General features: G+C 41.2%; 1 protein-coding gene across 1 annotated transcript in view; it reads right to left on the reverse strand.

Moving 5' to 3' along the window:
- The window catches only part of aven (apoptosis, caspase activation inhibitor), a 90022-nt gene that overhangs the window by 12730 nt on the left and 57545 nt on the right, over positions 1-19747 (reverse strand). The gene's annotated exons all lie outside the window — the stretch shown is intronic.

The following is a 19747-nucleotide window of genomic DNA, read 5'->3' on the forward strand; positions in this document are numbered from 1 at the left end:
CTATACTCTTTATCCCAGAATAAAATACAACAACCAGGTTTCTTTAATAAAACAATAAAATTATTTATTATAAAACAAGACTTATCTAGTAACGATGCAAAGCATTAACACACAGTTTGAAATATGAACGTAAGTAGATATTCCCTTCTAGATATCCAACACAGACACACCCACTGGTTAGATAAAAAAGTTTTCTCTGCAGAGATTAACTTTACAAAAAGACAAAAAAAAAACTTGGCCAAATACTCGTTCATTCTTGAAAGAAAAGATGTTAGGGAATGATATCAGTTGTCCTTTGGTCTGCTGTCCAGATACACAGAAACGGGTCACTGGGATCTTTTCTGGAGCAGTTCTTTTCAGGTGGCATCGAGAATTAATCTGGCAGGCTTTCAAGGAGTTTCTCAGGAGAAATGCGGCATCAGGGGTTTCAGCCAGCATTCACTGGATTTTCCAAGGTTTCTCAAGGATGTAAAGAAAGATGAGTTGGGTGTTTCTCTCTTGGCAGGCTGATCTCCAACTGCCTTCAAAACAGTCCACACCCCAACAGCAAGTCAAAACCTCCTGACCACCATAAATCTCGACATGCCACTTCTCTGTAAATAACTCCTTTGGCCACCAAGACTCCTGTTGCTTATTTAGCTTAAGGCATGTGACAGCCAGTAAAGGTTGTTTTTAAACACAAAGCTCAAGTGTCTCCCTAGTGACCCTGCAGATAAAATTGGTTGTCAGGGCTGTTTCGCAGTTGGCTCTCCCCTTGCACTTCTGTCTTTTTTACTGCCAACTGCTAAGTCTCTTCGACTCGCCACACTTTAGCCCCGTCTTTATGGCTGCCAGCCAGCTCTGGCGATCAATTTTAGGCATTGGTTAAAGCTCAAAAGTTCAGAATAGCTATTAATTAAATAGCAGAGTTTCAGTTTTAATCTGTGTTTGTCATGTGAGTTTATTAGAAATCAAAATGCAATTTTTTAATTGTGTCATTTATTCTTTTGATCTCTAGGTGTCTCAAGGACTGTAGCTCAAATCACAAAATATAATGCAATTCTTAAAACATAAGACATAAACAATGCAAGTGGAATCAGCATGTGATCATTAAAGCTTGAAAAGCATGAACGCCATTTAAGAGCATTCAAAACAGCCATGTATTTCACAGAGACTACACCATGGAAGAAAGCTAATGCACATTTACACTTTTTAAATGGGTCTATATTTGAATATGATGAACAACAGTGAATCACTCTTCTTCTCCCGCACCTCCCGCCCCACCACCCCATCATTGCAATTTCTTGGGGGAAGGAGGAAGAAGATGGGTAAGCAGTGATACAGCAGTGTATCTCAGATACACAACCTACTAATATTCCCAAAAGCCCTTCAAATTTAATTCCAAATGATTTCTGTTCCCAAGTTCCTACTATCCTGAGTACTAAAATTTGGAACATTATAACTTAGTAGCAGCATGTTCAATTACACTTGGAGGAAGGATGTAAACCTTCAGGACTGAGATGAGGAGAAATTTCTTTACCCAGAGAGTGGTGAGCCAGTGGAATTCACTACCACAGAAAGCAGTTGAGGCCAAAACATTGTTTGTTTTCAAGGAGTTAGATATAGCTCTGGGGTCTAAAGTATTATAAGGGTATGGGTCGACAGCAGGAACAGGCTACTGAGTTGGATGATCAGCCATGATCATAATGAATGACGGAGCAGGCTCAAAGGGCCGAATGGCCTACTCCTGCTCCTATTTTTCTATGTTCTATGTTTCTACACAGCCTGTTTTCACTAAAGACATCTTTCTTTTGGCGCTGTTTCAATCCATGTCTCAGGGACTGGTATGTATTCACCAGCTTTTGGCATTTACAATGCTAAGTGCAGCTCCCTTATCTCAACAGCGGCTTTGCAGGCCTACGATAAGCCTGGTTCACCAGTATGCTGCTAGGGCAAGGGAGCTAGATTTAGCAGTTTAAATGCCAGAAGCTGGCTCACAAATATCAGTATCCAAAAATCCGAATGATAACGTTAAAAATATAAATAACCTTTAACAGCACGTGATATGCAAATTCATAGGCCAGTATTTCACAATCTGCGTTCTTTTACTGAGGTGCATTTGCTCTATTATGCCTTAAGTTAAGGCCAAAAAATCACCAAATGATGTGGCGCTTAAATATCTAAACCAGCGAGGTATCATAATTCATCTCCCATCAGTGCTTAGTTCACCCATTTCATTCAGGCAGTATAGCCCCCACTCAGGCTTGTGATGCTATCCATATGTTCTGAGTTAAGGCAGGACTGAGCCTGGCCAAGTTAACACGCACAATAAATAGCACAGTAACACTCACTGTCCAGGCCCACATATGAAATTCTGACATTTCAGTGAGATAGCAGCATATCACTAATATTAACAAAATCAGCACATATAATTGCAAGCAAGCTTCTAGCAAAAAAAAAGGAATCACAAGAGAGTATGATTCAGGAGAAACAGACAATTTAACGAATATAGAATTATAAAGCCTCAAGTGAGACCAGATGAGTGGCTATGGCAAACAGACTTTGAACAAAAAGCAGTTAATGTTGTATCAATTACCTCCTTTAAAGAATAGAAAGGATAAAGAAACAAGTTTAGAATTAAAAGAAAACAACAATAAAGAGGTTCTGGCAATTTATATTGAAGAGTTTTCTTTTGGATACAAGGTGTTCAGGAAAGATAGGAAAGGTAAAAAAGCAGGGGACATGGCAGTATTGATTAAGGAGAGCACTGTAGTGCTGGAGAAAAAGGGTGTCCCAGAGGGGTTGAGGACAGAATCAATTTGGCTAGAGCTAAGGAACAAAAAGATGCGGTTACATTGCTCGGTGTTGTCTATAGGCCACATGCCAGTGGGAAGGACATGGAGGAACAAATTTGCAAGGAAATTACAGAAAGGTGCAAAAATGATTGGATAGTTATAATGGGGGACTTTAATTATCCAAGCATAGACTGGGATAATAGTAGTGTGAAGGGCAGTGAGGGGCTAGAGTTCCTAGAGTGTGTTCAGGAAAATTTTCTGCAGCAGTATGTTATTAGTCCAACGAGAAAGGAGGCACTGCTGGACTTGGTTCTTGGGAATGAGGTGGGCCAAGTGGATCAAGTATCAGTAGGAGAGCATTTAGGGAATAGTGATTATTGTATCATAAGGTTTAGGCTGACCATTGAAAAGGACAAAGAGCAATCCAGGGCAGGAATAATTAACTGGGGGAAGGCTAACTTCAATGGAGTAAGAATATAGCTGGGGCAAATAAATTGGAGTCAAAAGCTGGCAGGAAAATGGGTACCTTCAAAGAAGTGTTAGTTCGGGCACAGTCAAGGTATGTTCCCTCAAAGGGGAAAAGTAAGGCAAACAAATCCAGAGCTCCCTGGATGACAAAAGAGGTAGAGATTAAGATAAAGAAGAACAAGTGTGTTTACGACAGATGCCAGGTAGAAAATACGATTGAGAACAAGACTGAATATAGAAGGTCCAGAGGGGAAGTGAAAAAGCAAATACGAGAAGCAAAGAAAGAGCATGAAAAGAGACTAGCAGCTAGCATTAAAGGAAATCCCGAAGTTTTCTATAGACATATAAATAGTAAAAGGGTGGTAAGAGGAGAAGTGGGGCCGATTAGGGACCAGAAAGGGGATTTACGCATGGAGGCAGAGGGCATAGCTGAGGTATTAAATGAATACTTTGCATCTGTCTTTACCAAGGAAGAAGATGCAACCCAGGCAATGTTGAAAGAGGAGGTACATCAGACACTAGAGAGGTTTAAAATTGATAAAGAAGTATTAGATCGGCTGTCTGTACAGTGGATAAAGCACCAGGGCCAGATGAGATGCATCCAAGGATACTGAGAGAAGTGAGGGTGGAAATCACAGAGGCACTGGCCATAATTTTTCAGTCTTCCTTAGACTCAGGGGTGGTGCCAGAGGACTGGAGAATTACAAACGTTACACCCTTGTTCAAAAAAGGGTGTAAAGATAAGCCCAGCAACTACAGGCCAGTCAGTTTAACTTCAGTGGTGGGAAAACTTCGAGAAAAATAATTAGGGATAAAATCAATAGTCACATGGACAAGTTAGTTAAGGAAAGCCAGCATGGATTTCTAAAGGGAAAATCATGTTTAATTAACTTGCTGGAGTTTTTTGAGGAGGTATCAGAGAGGGCTGATGAAGGCAATGCTGTTGATGTGGTGTACATGGACTTTCAAAAGGAATTTGATACAGTGCCACACAACAGACTTGTGAGCAAACTTGTAGCTCATGGAATAAAAGAGAATAAAAGCAACATGGATATGAAATTAGCTGAGTGACAGGAAACAAAGAGTAGCTTTGGGATGTTTTTTGGGAAGGAGAAAGTTTTGTAGTGGAGTTTAGTTTAGTTTAGTTTAGAGATACAGCACTGAAACAGGCCCTTCGGCCCACCGAGTCTGTGCCGACCATCAACCACCCATTTATACTAATCCTATACTAATTCCATATTCCTACCACATCCCCACCTGTCCCTATATTTCCCTACCACCTACCTATACTAGGGTCAATTTATAATGGCCAATTTACCTATCAACCTGCAAGTCTTTGGCATGTGGGAGGAAACCGGAGCACCCGGAGGAAACCCACGCAGACACAGGGAGAACTTGCAAACTCCACACAGGCAGTACCCAGAATTGAACCCGGGTCGCTGGAGCTGTGAGGCTGCGGTGGAACCACTGCGCCACTGTGCCGCCCAGGGATCAGTGTTGGGACCCTTGCTTTTCCTGATATATATTAATGACCTAGACCTTGGTGTACAGAGCACAATTTCCAAGTTTGCGGATGATACGAAACTTGGAAGCATTGTGAACTATGAGGAGGACAGTGTAGAAGTTCAAAAGGACATAGACAAGTTGGTGGAATGGGCAGACAGGTGGCAGATGAATTCAATGCAGAGAAATGTGGAGTGATTCATTTTGGTAGGAAGAACATGGAAAGACAATATAGAATAAAGGGTACAATTCTAAAGGGGGTGCAGGAGCAGAGGGACCTAGGTGTATATGTGCATAAGTCATTGAAGGTGGCAAGACAGGTTGAGAGAGCAGTTAATAAAGCATACAGTATCCTGGGCCTTATTAATAGGGTCATAGTGTACAAGAGCAAGGAAGTTATGTTGAACTTGCATAAGACACTAGTGCGGCCTCAGCTGGAGTATTACGGCCAATTCTGGGCCCCGCACTTGAGGAAAGAAGTGAGGGCATTGGAGAGAGTACAGAAAAGATTCATGAGAATGGTTCCAGGGATGAGGAATTTCAGTTATGAAGATAGACTGGAGAAGTTGGGACTGTTTTCCTTGGAGAAGAGAAGGCTGAGAGGTGATTTGATAGAGGCATTCAAAATCAGGAGGGGTCTGGACAGAGTAGAGAAAGAGAAACTGTTCCCACTTGTGAAAGGATCGAGAACAAGAGGGCACAGATTTAAAGTATTTGATAAGAGAAGAAAAAGTGACATGAGGAAAATCTTTTTCATGCAGCTAGTGATTAAGGTCTGGAATGCGCTGCCTGAGAACGTGGTGAAGCCAGGTTCAATTGAAGCATTCAATAGGGAATTAGACAGTTATATGAAAAGGAAGAATGTGCAGGGTTATGGGGAGAAGGCACAGGAATGGAACTGAGGGAGTTGCTCTTTGAGAGAGCTGGTGCGGACACGATGGGTCGAATGGCCTCCTTCTGCACTAGCGATTCGTGAAAAGTCATGCTTGGTATCAATTTAACATTGTCCATTTAACTGTACTGGCATAATATTATCTAGTTACTTTTAATATCATATAAAGTTCCCTCCAAGTCACCTCCTTTTAAGGCTAAAGAGTTCAAGTTTCTCATTCTTTCCTCATCTCAATCCTCTAATCCTAGGGATCAGCCAGAGATAACTTGTATTGCCTTCACAGCTTGCATGTTTCCCTTAAATCTTGCTGACCAAAACTGAGAAGGCAATTGAGACTGCACTGTCCATAGTTTCAGCATACATCTTCCAACTTACACTCAATCGACCTCACAATATAATTAACTATTAGATTAGATTAGATTAGAGATACAGCACTGAAACAGGCCCTTCGGCCCACCGAGTCTGTGCCGAACATCAACCACCCATTTATACTAATCCTGCACTAATCCCATATTCCCACCAAACATCCCCACCTGTCCCTATATTTCCCTACCACCTACCTATACTAGTGACAATTTATAATGGCCAATTTACCTATCAATCTGCAAGTCTTTTGGCTTGTGGGAGGAAACCGGAGCACCCGGAGAAAACCCACGCAGACACAGGGAGAACTTGCAAACTCCACACAGGCAGTACCCGGAATCGAACCCGGGTCCCTGGAGCTGTGAGGCTGCGGTGCTAACCACTGCGCCACTGTGCCGTATTCTATTTACTTTGATTATTGCTACCCTAGTGATTTAATGTGTTAAGTGCCAAATCTACTATCATTCCCAGATCCCTTTCAGTTTCACCTTTACCTACTTCTACACAATCCAAGTCACACTTGTACCATCAATTTTCCCTCTTAATGTGTTGTATTTTGCACTTACTTATATTAAATTTTATCTGTCACTGCTTTAACCAAGTAATCAAAGCCCTTTCGCAGGTCCCTGGGAACTTCATCAATTTTGACAGTCATTTTCAGGATCAAGTGGACTGGCTTCTCCTGGATGTTTTGAGTTTCTTCAGTGTTGTGGAACTGCATTCATCAAGGCAAGTGGAGAGTATTCAATCACACTCCTGACTTGCGCCTTGTAGGTCGTGGACAGGCTTTGGGGGGGGGTGGGGGGGGGCGGTGGAGGGTGGTGTCAGGTGGTGGTTTACTCACTGCAGAATAGCCAGCCTCTGCCCTGCTCTTGTAACAACAGAATTTGTGTGACTGGTCCAGTTACGTTTCTTGTCAATGGTGACTCCAAGAAGTTGATACTGGGGGGATTCAGTGATGGTAATGCCCTTGAATGCAAAGGAGAAGTGGTTAGACTTTCTCTGGTTGGAGATGGTCATTGCCTGCCACTTGTGCAGCACAAATGTTACTTGCCATCTTTCAGCCCAAGCCTGGATGCTGTCCAGATTTTGCTGCATGCGGACACGGACTGCTTCACCATCTGAGGAGTTGCAAATTGAACTGAACATTGTGCAATCATCAGCGACCATCCCCACTTCTGACCTTACGATGGATGGAAGGTCATTGATGAAACAGCTGAAGATGGCTGGACCTAGGATACTACCCTGAGGAACTCCTGCAGCGATGTCCTACGGCTGTGATTATCTTCCTTTATGCTGGGTATGACTCCAACCAATGGAGAATTTTTCCTGATTCCCATCGACTTCCATCTACTACTAGGGCTCCTAGGTAACACACTGCTACGTTAATGTCAAGAGAAGTCACTCACACCTCATCTCTGGAACTCAGCTCTTTTGTCCATTTTTGGACTAAGGCTGTAGGTGGAACCCAAATTGGGCATCATTTAGCAGGTAATTGGTGAATAAGTGCCACTTGATAGCATTACTGACCGCCACCTTCCATCACTTTGCTGATGATTAAGAGTAGACTAATGGTGTAGTAATTGGCTGGATTGGATTTGTCCTGTTTTTTGCGCACTGGGCATACCAATTTTACACATTGTTGGGTAGATACCAGTGTTGTAGCTGTACTGAACAGCTTGGCTATTCCCCAGGCTACTTCTGGAGCATCAGTCTTCAGCACTACAGCTGCCATTTTGTCAGGGCCCACAGCCTTTGCCATATCTAGTGCACTCTGCTGTTTCTTCATATCATGTGAAGTGAATTAGCTGAAGATTGGCATCTAGTGATGGCAGAGACCTCGGGAGGAAGCTCAGATTGTTCATCCACTCAGCGCTTCTGGTTGAAGGTGGCTACTAATTTTTCCAGGTATTACTGTTAGACGGATGGGTTTGTAGTTTAGACACAATTAGATTGGTCCTTTTTCTTGACTATAGGTATTGTTTCTAATTCAGTGGTACCTCCTCAATATTCATTGACTAGCCTCTTCATAAATGTTTTTCCTAGTCTTCCTTAACTCTCACTGATAGATACCAATGCATTTTTCAGGAATTTGTTGCTTTTGAGCCCTTTGATCTGAAGTTATTGGCAACTTTGCCAAAGCTGAAGATTTTATTCAAGACACAGCTGTCCTTGAAAGTAGTGTACATTTTTGTCAATATGTTTAGTATAAGAAAACATTGTGCCAGGGTATTCTGATAATTTTCCTTATACTTTACCAGAAAAGGCAAAACAAATGAATTCAAATGCAATACTTTCCGTTACCCCAGGATCAATGACATTACAGTGAGAACATGATAATTTTATCCTTTTTTAACATGTTCCATTATATTCACTTTATTAATAAGAATACAGAGAACCAGTTTATGAAAGATTACACATATGGGTTGCTATTTGAGGCTAATGAAAACTTTGTACGTACGCACTTCCAACTGTTGCAAACTAAGAGTCAATAATTGATCATTTTCTTAGCTTTTGATACATAATTACATAAAACTTGAACTTTGAACAGTTAATGTGAACCATGTAATAGGATCATTTTCTTAAAGGGAATATTTGGTTTCCACAAAAGACAATGGGCGAGTGTGGGGTGGTAGAAACAGGAGGAAAAATGTTGTCAAACAGTTATCCCTGATGTATTCAACCAAATTTGTTTAATGGAAGCAACTAGAAACAGGGGTCTTTTTGCTTGACAGTAAAGTTACAAAATTCAAGTTTCATATTTCTTATTATTGTTCAGCTTATGCAGACTTGGCAGATAATTCCAGCTTCCTTAGAGCATTGTCATCACCATAGAGTCATACAGCACAGAAACAGGCCCTTCGGCCCATCGTACAAAGTGCCTGGGCTACCAATAATTTAGTTAGTGAAGGTGGTGGATGTGACCAGTGAATCCTGGTTGACTGTCTATAGGGTCAGAGATGATATGGTGATTTATAGGAGCATTCGCTGCCCAGTGCTCATGCGAGCAAATTGGGAAGGAAAAGTTAAAGGAAGGTTGACTATATTGGGTTTCATACTAAAAGGGTATCATAAATTTATAAAAGAGTGCAGTTCAGATATAAATACTGAAATATATATAAACGACGTTGATTATTACTCTCCTCCACCAATTTCTAATAATCACAGGATTAGTGACACAGGCCACAGCAAAGATCAGCATTATTTTTCTTGATCTTAATTATATAAAAGGCTCTCAAGCACATGCAAATAGTTCACAAATTTCGAAGATAATTTGGAACAAGCAATATTTCTTAACATTAAACTTTAAATGGATCAGGAGCAGATTTACAGCAATGCTAAAAGAGGCCGTCATTGTACCAATTATTTATGCACCACTCCATAAGCCGAGATGCCAAGGACATTAGCAGAAGAATGATCATATTCAACACACACAATGCCTGTCATTGACAGCTGGCTGTCTGCTGTGTGTGCAGCCCATCCACAGAGTTGAGTAAATAAGCCGCACCACAGGCCTACTTCCTCCTGCTATTTTCAAACACTGCATACTTCATTTTTAATATCTGTGTTACCACTGCACATAAAATAAAAGCCTTAATTTTTTTTAAACTAATCATCTCAGCAGATGCTTTTAATCTTCATTAAATGCATATGAGAAACTCCAAGGACACATGATAGTCTGCAAAATTTCCTCCAATCTAAATTCTCTTTTGATGTCTGGGGAATATACTAACATTTTTGACACTCTTAACAACACAGCAATAATTTATCATAACAAGCAGAAGTGTTCTTTGACCCCTATTGCACAGAAAAGTCAATCTGTAAATATTTGGTTTCCTAGTTTAATCATAGTAATTATAGAGATATTTCTGCATTTTTGCTTAATTTCAATGACCTATTCCCCAGGTATCTATATATCAAAATATAGCTTAAAAATATATAATCTATAATGACTTAGTTGACAAGAAAACACAATGGATACAATATGAGAAATTACTCCATTCAGGGACATGAGGCTCAACCAGCCTCAGGTTTCAAATGAAGCAAAGCTACAAATGAAGCAAAAGTGACACTGGTGGAGCTACTCCATAAGGACTGTTGCAAGCGAAACTACGGAAGTTCTGGAAGGGTGCACAGTTTTGGTGGAGTTTGGATTGCAGGGGAACTGCTATTGAATGGAAATCAGTGTTTGCATCTTGGAAGATGAGATCAACTTGAAAAATTCAAAGACCTGAAGGACTTTTATGTTTAGTTTTTGTTGGTTTTGGTCATGTTGAAGTAAAACTTACAAATGTGAAATCTTGTCCATTTGCTTTTTTTCTAAATTGAGGTCAGTCCATGGATTGGATTCTTTTGGTTTATGATCTCCATGGGGATAACATACCTCACATTTATCTGTTTGGAACTTCATTTGCCAATTATTTGCCTATTCTGCAAGTTTATTAATGTCCCCCTGTAATCTGTTGCAGTCCTCCTCAGTATTGACTATCCCCCCTACCCCACTCCAAATTTGGTATCATCCACAAACTTAGAAATTGTACTTTTGATTCCAAATTCCAAATCTTTAATGTAAACTGTGAACAGCAGTGATCCCAGCACTGATCCTTGTGGAATACCACTTCCCACCTTCTGCCACTCTAAATAACTAATCTTTACTCACACTCTTACTACTATCTTGAAGCCAGCTCGCAATCCATTCTGCCACTTATCCCCTGACTCCACATTCTCTGACCTTATTCAGTAGTCTATTATGGGCACCTTACTGAAGGCCTTTTGAAAATCCAGAAAAATTACATCTACTGCAATACTATTGTCTACACTCTCTACTACCTCCTCAAAAACTTCAATAAAGTTGGTCAAGCAAAATTTTCTCTTTTGAAATTCATGCTAACTATTCATTATTAAATTTTCTTTTCTAGATGTTCTTCTATTCCCTCCTTTAGTAGGGATTCCACTATTTTTCATACCACCAATGTTCAGCTGACTTGCCTATAATTCCCTGGGCATATTCTGTCCCCCTTTTTAAATATAGGAATTACATTAGCTATTCACCAGTCCTGTGGCACTACACCTTTTTTGAACGAATTACTAAATATGTGTAGCAAGGCCTCTGTTATCTCTTCCCTAGATTATTTTAAAATGCATAGATGCCATCCATCCAGACCAGGGGCTTTTATCCTCTTTGACTTTGATTAGTTTATTCAATACATCCACTTTTTTATTTTATACGCAATTATCTCATTACTCATTTCATCATTCATTGTCATGTCTACCTCTTTTATCGCCCTGGTAAATACTGCAGCAAAATAATTATTTAAAATTTCTGCCATCTATCGTTAACTGCGGTATTATCCTGTCTATTCCCCAATGGTCCTATTCCCAGCCCAGACTTCCTTTTTTTTAAAAATTGATGTGTCTTTAAAATATTTTACTATTTTCTTCTATTTTCCTTGATAATTTAATTTCATAATTCCTTTTTGCCTTCCTACTTGTATGACTTCTAATCTCTTTGTATTCTCTCTTATCGTGCACTGCTCTGTTGTCTACGCACTTAATGTATGCCTCTTTCCTAGCCCTCAATTGTTCCCTTATGTCTTTATTCATCAATGGAGTCTCACTAGTGTTTAGTTTGTTCTTTCCTTTTTGTGGAATATATTTTTTCTGCGCTCTGTTGAACGCCGTTTTAAACGTTTCCCATTGTTGTTCGCCAATATAGTTGCTAATTTCATTTTCACAAATTCTATTCTCAGCCCCTCAAAAACATCTTTTCTCCAATCTATCAACCTGGTTTTCATCATACTTACATCCTTCTTTATTATCTTAAAGTGCATTATATGATAGTCACTATTGCCTAGACGTTCCCCTACTTTTACTTTTCTTATCTGCTCAGGTTCATTCCCCATTACTAGATTCAATATCGAATCTTTCCTTGTTGGGCTTTTTACTTATTGGCTTAGAAAGGAGTCCTGTACACATTGTAGAAATTCCATTCCCTTATTCCCTTTAGCTACCTCTTCTGTCCAATTAATATCGGAGTAATTGAAATCCCCCATGATTATTTTTTTTTTGCTCTATTCCCGAATTTACATATTTCTTCATATCTTTTGTCTCTATCTATATTGATTCTATTTTATCTTGCTGATAGCTGTGTCCCTTTTTTTCTATTGCCACTGTTATCCCTAATAAGTACAGCTACTCCACCACCCTTTTTTCCCTCCCTATCTTTTCTAAATATGTTATACCCTACAATGTTTAATTCTCAGTCCTGATTTTTTTGTAGCCATGCCTCAGTAATTTCTGCTAAGTCTGGTTCCTTCCAATGCATGATTTCTTCCGACTCCCGTCTTATTACAGACACTGTACTTAGTTGTACATACATTTTAACTGACTTTTAATAGGATTTCTTCACTTTATGTTTAAGCATCTTTTTAGACTCCACAGATCACCACCCTCAAGGTTCTGATTTTTAATTTAGAGTCTAACTCCTGATACTCTTTCAGCAGGACCTCCTCCCTGTTCCTACCTATGTCGGTTGCTCCAACATGGACCACGACAACTGAATTTACCCGCTTCCTTTCCAAGTTCCTCTCCAGCCGCCATGAGATATCCCTTACCCTGGCACCAGGTTGGGGCACAATCTTCGCATTCTTAGCTGCAGGGGGCACTGTCTATCCCCCTAATATAGGGTTCCCAATAACTACCACATTTCTATTCCGCTCTTCCCCACCTTGGACACCTTCTGTGCCACGGTGCCTTGGCCTGCATTGTGGCTGTTCTCCCTGCAGTCTTTCACCTTGTCCTCACAGGTAGTGGGTACATTGTACCAATTCGACAGGAACATGTCTGCAGGACCTCCTTCTCAACCTCTTCTAAACCCCACTACCAAGCTCAACAGTCAAATCCACCCTTTCCTGAACTGTGTTTTCCAGTCACACCCTCCTTTTCCTGAACTGTGTTGTCCAGTCACACCCTACTTTTCCTGAACCTGTGTTTTCCAGTCACACCCTCTCTTTCCTGAACCTGTGTTTTAAGAGACTGCAGCATGGAGCATTTAGGGTAAAAACTATGATCAATAAGGACTGGAATCACACATGTTACGGCCAATCCAGTAAACTGACTTTTCGAACCGACCACCATCTACATCTACAGTATTCAAACAAGAAATGGTCAAAGCTTCAAAACCCCAGATGCACCTCAAGCATAAAAAAGCATAAGATTTAACTCACATAAAGGAAGAAGTCGCTCTGAAACAAAATTCTATCAAAATAACTAGATCTGGAATTTCACCTGTAACAAAATGTCAATCAACTGATAGTTTTAACATCCATAAATAGATTTTCCCGTATCATAAATCTGGCAGAAATGGCAGCTTACCGAAGAAAACAATGGCTATTTTAGGCATGGCTCATAGCTAGAGGCTTTGTCAATGGCGTGCACTCAATCATGTGAAAACGATGTTTTTAACCAGCTGTTGGGTTCAATGACAGTGCAGTATAAATGGAATTCAGTGGCAAAAGATGAAAGAAGCAAAGCAGTGATCCACTAAACTCAATTTTTATTTGTAGTGGGATGAACTACACTAGTGAATTTTACACCTGCGGCTGCCACCTGTCAGGGATAAACATTTATCAACGCTATATCCTAGTAGTCTGCTAGGTCTCCTACTGTGTATTCAGTATTCAAAAGTGATTTACTGTATGAAAACGGGAGAGGTAGTAGATATTCCCCTCCTCATAGCAGCGGGTCACTGAAATCCAAAACCATACTTTCTGCGAATTTCAGGTATAAATTGAAATTGCCCTCAACTGTTGTGAAGGGAAGGAAGAGAGAGAACGATTTAGGAAAACTATGCCTTTGTGTCACCACTTCTCTACAAGTATGTTATTCTAGGGTGTGTACTCACTTCAGGTATACTGAGGAAGTAAAAATTAGGACAATTTCATATGTACAAACTAAATCTGGTAGAGATGGAAATTGAGCTTCTCATAAACAACACTAGCATCATACCTGGTACAACTTCTTTAAATATTCAACTTCCACAAAAAGTACACTATATTAGTGACAAAATTGGAAGTATGACTCCAATGATATTTTGTACTCTTGCATTTTTTCTTCTATGGAACTGAAGACCAAAAGATAAACAATTTTAATAGAATCAGAAAAATGAAAGGAGTAAAAAGGAAGAGAAAAAAAATCAACTAACAGATACTGCAAACACAAAGGGAGAGTCATACAAGAAATGTTTTCAGTATATTGTTATATTATTTGTTCCTTTAGTGCGTGAATTCTTAATATTCACAGGAATAAAAATAATATATGAAGAATACGTGGGTCTTTATAACCTAAACTCGAAAATATATGCACACAACTAATACAGGAGCACACCTACACACGCCTTACTCTATCGGTCTGCACCCACAGCTTTCTGATCATGTGATGCAACATCACTTCCTTTGGTGACTCCACTTACAGTCTCTCAAAATGATTCCACAGCATCCCCCTTTTCTAAAAACATATTCCATTAATCAGAAGATATATGTACAGTATACAATGATGTTATGGTTCAGACTAATTGTACCAGCATAAAACAAAACATAATTTACAAGTAAGCAAGTTTAACACTCTCTAAAATGTAGAGGAGATTTGCTTATTCGTCGCAATCTTGTTATCATAAACCTCTTCTCAGAGCTATGCTCGTCTGTACGACTCCTCTGCGACTCTGGTAATTCAGAAATTTGGTTAACATGATCTTCCTCTGTGCTTGTAGCCTCTGTCGTTCATCTTCAGACTTTGTCTTTGAAAATGTCCACGATGCCACAGAGATATCAAACGTGGCATTGTCACAGAGCTCCCTGAGTTGACTTCGGTTCCATCTGAGATTGGACCATTGGGGGTCTTGATTTCATATGATCTGGGCTAGTCGCATATTCTCGAAACCTCTGCAGGATACCAAGTTCCCAACGCATGATTGAGGACTCTGACCTTCTGTCCTACTCGCAAACAAGCTAATTCTGGTCCCACTTGCCTGTCTTACATAGCTTTCATCTTCCCTTGTTTGGAAAGCAGTAGATCTCTTACTATTGAAAGCATAAAAAGATGATGACTGGCAGCATCACCAATCACTGGCAATCCCTCCGGCCTTTGCGTACTTGCTGCAATGAACTGAAGCCCAAGGAGCGACTCACGGTCATATTGCCTCCTCATGGCAAAACTCTCATTAGCCTTTGCGTCACCCTTTGCATGGACCAAACCGGCACACTCCACCTGGATATTTTCTACCATCTTCATGCATTACTGACTTCACATATTGTGATGAGTCATAAATCTCAGCCTACTCGAAGTCCTGCAACAGCAGGTCCAGTTGTGTCTACAATATAAAGCATTTGTGGCACCCATTTGGAGCTCCCACAGCTGTACTGCAAGTTTACTGTTCCAATGCACTTGATTGGAGAACAATTGTAGGTAGTCAGCCAAGCCATGGTGGGTTGCATCATAGATTCCCATTTCGTTAAATACGGAGGGGCATGATATTTGCCCTTGCTCCAGTGTCAATTTTCACTCTGAGCTTATGCTTGCCACTTTTCTACGGACATATAATCCAGATCATGGCAAATGCCTCAGATTTTGTAATAGCATTGACATGTTGATCCAAATTAACTATGTGAAAAGCTTACTTGCTGTTCGAATGAGTGCATTCTGCATCCATGTCCTCCTGGCAATATGTCTCTCTGCTGACCTGAGGCACCTGCTTGGGTTTTGTTGTGTGTTGGCATATCTTTCATTGCATTTTCCATCCTGTTTTGCATGTTCTCTTTGCACGTGATCTGCCACCACCGTGTGCAGTATCTGAGCTCGACCTTCTGCACTGTCTTGCCCAATGTCTTCGCATTCCACAAGCTTTGCACTGGTCCTGGTACACCGGACAACTGAAAATTTGGTGAGTCTGGCTGCATTTGCCACAAGGCGTAACAGACATCCAAGCCTTGGTTACCATACCAATAGTCGTAGCCACCCTCGATGCTCTTAACTGTTGGCGCCCAGCCATAATGGCTTCAAATTTTCTAATGCACCAATGCTGTGCCCTGTCTTCTTTTCTCAAAGGTCTTTTTGAAAGGCCTCTATTGGGGTAGACGCAATGACTAGTTCCATAATCTGTTCCGACAATGCAATATCTGTGAAGTTCCATTCTTGAGTTTTGTCTCAGCACCTTGCAACAAACTGGTTAATGGACTCATCCTGCCTTTGCCGGTAGGTTATAAGCTCAAGCCTATGCACTCAGAAACTGGCCTTTACCTTGAATTGATCTTCCAAGAATGGCCATAGATTGCTGGGGTCCTTCTGATCCTCAGCCAGCATTCCTGATATGTTGATCCATTGCAGGCCCTCGTTTCCCAGTGCCATCTTGCGTTTTACAGCTGGTCTCTATAGTTCGTTCACTCCTTGATCCAGAAAGCAGTTCCACCCATTGGAGAAACAGTGTATGAGTTCAAACTATGTCTGATGCCTTCCAATACATAATTGGATACTTAAATGCCATTTTCTTGATGATCTTGGTTCTTCACAAATATAGGCTTTTACAGTTTTTTTAACCAAGCACAAGTTTTTTCCACAGGCTCATTTTTTTTTAAATGCAGCTTCTCTCTGTGCAGAGTGCTGCAGCTTGCAGTACCAGCAGCTGCCATAGCCAGCCTTTTACTCTGTGCTGGGGACCTCCAGTGGTGCTGTTGAGCTCTTCTTGCTCTTTTAGCTGAGGCCCCACTCATGAAGCTGTTAGGCCAGCAAAACTGATGCAGTAATCGCTGCACTGCTTTCTCTCACGATTTCTGGCCCACTGCCAGATTAATTGAAAACTCTGGTCTCATGGCAATTTGCCTCTTTTTCTCATAGAGTTTCAACACATCCCAGGGTCTTGTCTGCAATCCCAGCTCTCTGCACTGTTGTGGGGTGTTCTGCCAACTGTAGTCCTGAGGAATCTTCAGCGATTCCAGGTAAACAATCCACTGTCACATTTTCTCCTTTGGTGTGTTTCAGAAGTTTCAAGACACTGTCACTATACTGTATTTGGTGTGTTTTGAAAAAAAATTTCCAGTACTGTCACCATGCTATACTTGGTGTTCTTCAGAAAAATCCCACTGCTACCACCATATTATATTACTTGTTCCTTTAGTGCATGAGTTATTATAAAATTCACCAGAATGAAAATAATCTATGAACAATATATCAGTCTTTATTTAATTTATACTGGAACATATATACACACAACTAATACAGGAGCACACCTACACATGCCTTACTCTATCAGTCTACACCTACAGCTCTCTGGTCATGTGTGACGTGACATCACTTCCTTCATCAGTCTCCACTTACAGGGCTGAATTTTACCGGCTCCTCACCGCTGTGAGCTGCGGTGCATGGCCAGTAAAATTTTGCGGGGAGAGGCCCACCTCGACCCACGATAACGAGAAGGACCCGCCACATATTAAGGGCGGCGAGGGGACCTTAGTACGGCCCCCTCCCTCCACCGCCTGGCGGCAGGCCCTTAATCTTCATCTGTTCAGCTTTCGCACGCCTTCAGAGCTCTGTACAGAGTTTCGAGGCGAGAACCCAGTGGGGAGGGAAAAGGAATAACATTTCCAGGGCTGGAGGGGTGAAGGAGCAGAGAAAACATTTATAAATGGCTGTGGGGATGGTGCGAAGGGGTTGAGGGTCAAAGGGAACAAATGTCGGGGGAGAAAGTTCGTGAGACTAAAAATTTTATCATGGCGGTAGAGGGCAATTAATTTATGATTTGGCCATTGGGGGTGGGATACGTGATTGACACCTGACATAACATTTTATTTGAAATTCCTGGAGATCGGGACCTTTAAATTTTACAATGTAACTGAAGGGCTTGAAGCCCTTTAAAAATGGAACCGACGCCCACGCGGTGGCACCAGACACCGTTTCTGGGGACGCGGCCACAGGGCGGCACAGTGGCGCAGTGGTTAGCACTGCAGCCTCACAGCTCCAGGGACCCGGGTTCGATCTGGGTACTGCCTGTGTGGAGTTTGCAAGTTCTCCCTGTGTCTGCGTGGGTTTCCTCCGGGTGCTCCGGTTTCCTCCCACAAGCCAAAAGACTTGCAGGTTGGTAGGTAAATTGGCCATTATAAATTGTCACTAGTGTAGGTAGGTGGTAGGGAAATATAGGGACAGGTGGGGATGTTTTGTAGGAATATGGGATTAGTGTAGGATTAGTATAAATGGGTGGTTGATGGTCGGCACAGACTCGGTGGGCCGAAGGGCCTGTTTCAGTGCTGTATCTCTAATCTAATCTAATCTAATCATCCGGGGCGGTTTCTCCGCCCGCACTATTTAAATTAGCCCCCATGCAAAATATCGCGGGGGCTCCTTGGCGGCCTTTCCATGTTGGAAGGCCGCCGAGTTGAAAGCGCGCCACAGAGGAACGCAGCATGCAATTAAAATTCAGCGCACAGTCTCTTAAAATGATCCCACAACACATTAATGGTCAGAGTAGATGTGAGAATCATAAAAGATACAAGCAGGACTGAAACAGTACATCAGCACAAGCTAGTTAACATTCTGAACAATTACCCCACCCAATAATCCAAGTAGAACAAATGGCTTTGATATAACAGAGATGAAGTTGTCAACAGGCTAAAAGGACTCAAATTAAAGAAATCTCCAGGGGTAGATGGTATTCAATACTGGAGATAAAAACAGAAAGTGCTGGAAATACTCAGCAGGTCTGGCAGCATCTGTGGAGAGAAACAGAGTTAACGTTGCTGGTCTGTGACCTTTAAATACTGGAGAGGTAGTTTGGAAACAGGCTACCATGATGGCCATTTTTAAGAAGGTCAACAAAGAAGATGCAGGCAACTATAGACCCATCAGTCTTACACCAATAGAAAGAAAATAAGTATGAAAGACACACTCCATAAAGGGTGTTGAAATAGTAAAAAAAAAGGCCATTGGAAAGATGCCTAGAGTTATACGAGTCTCAACATTCCACAGGTCTGGCCATTGCAGAGCAGCAATCAACAAGAGTAAACTGAATACTGAATTATACTGGCAGAACTAGTCACAGGAGTTATGCTCAAAATGTATAGTGCTCTCATCAGGCCACACATTGATTACTCTTGTCCAATTTGGGTCACCAAAACACAGTGGAGACATTGACGCACTTCAAGGCAGTTCAGAAAAGAGCCAGAAGGCTGGTTCCTCATGTCAGAGATCTGAGGCGTGAGGAAAGATTGGAGAAACATGGATTCTTAGCCTCCAAAGGAGATGTCAGAAGTGATCATATAGAGGTATGCAAGACAGAAAATGACATGGAAAAGATAGGTCTGGCTATTATTTTAACTTAAATCGTGAAAGGAGGACAAGGGAACACAAGTTCAAATTAGTAAAAGGCAAATTTAAGATTAATGTCAGGAAACCCTTCCTCACACGAAGGATGATCATTACGTGGAAAAGGCTTCCAGTTAAGTATCAAAGGTTAAAACCCTGGAATTATTTATGAAGCAGCTGGATATGGCAAAGCGGTGATTGTAGGATAAATTGAAATGGTCCAAATGGCCACCCTCATCTGTATTTACCCTGTGCTCTGCAAACTCAAACAGTGACAAAGTGTGCAAAAAGTGTCTGTCTGATTCAAACTAAGATCAGTAGCAGATAATACACAAAAAGGATATTCTTTCAAAAGGCTAAAATTGTGCACAGATTTTCATACATAGCATCTGCGTAGCTT

The sequence above is a fragment of the Heterodontus francisci genome, chromosome 9, assembly GCF_036365525.1.
Source record: "Heterodontus francisci isolate sHetFra1 chromosome 9, sHetFra1.hap1, whole genome shotgun sequence".
In the NCBI taxonomy this organism is placed as follows: Eukaryota; Metazoa; Chordata; class Chondrichthyes; order Heterodontiformes; family Heterodontidae; genus Heterodontus; species Heterodontus francisci.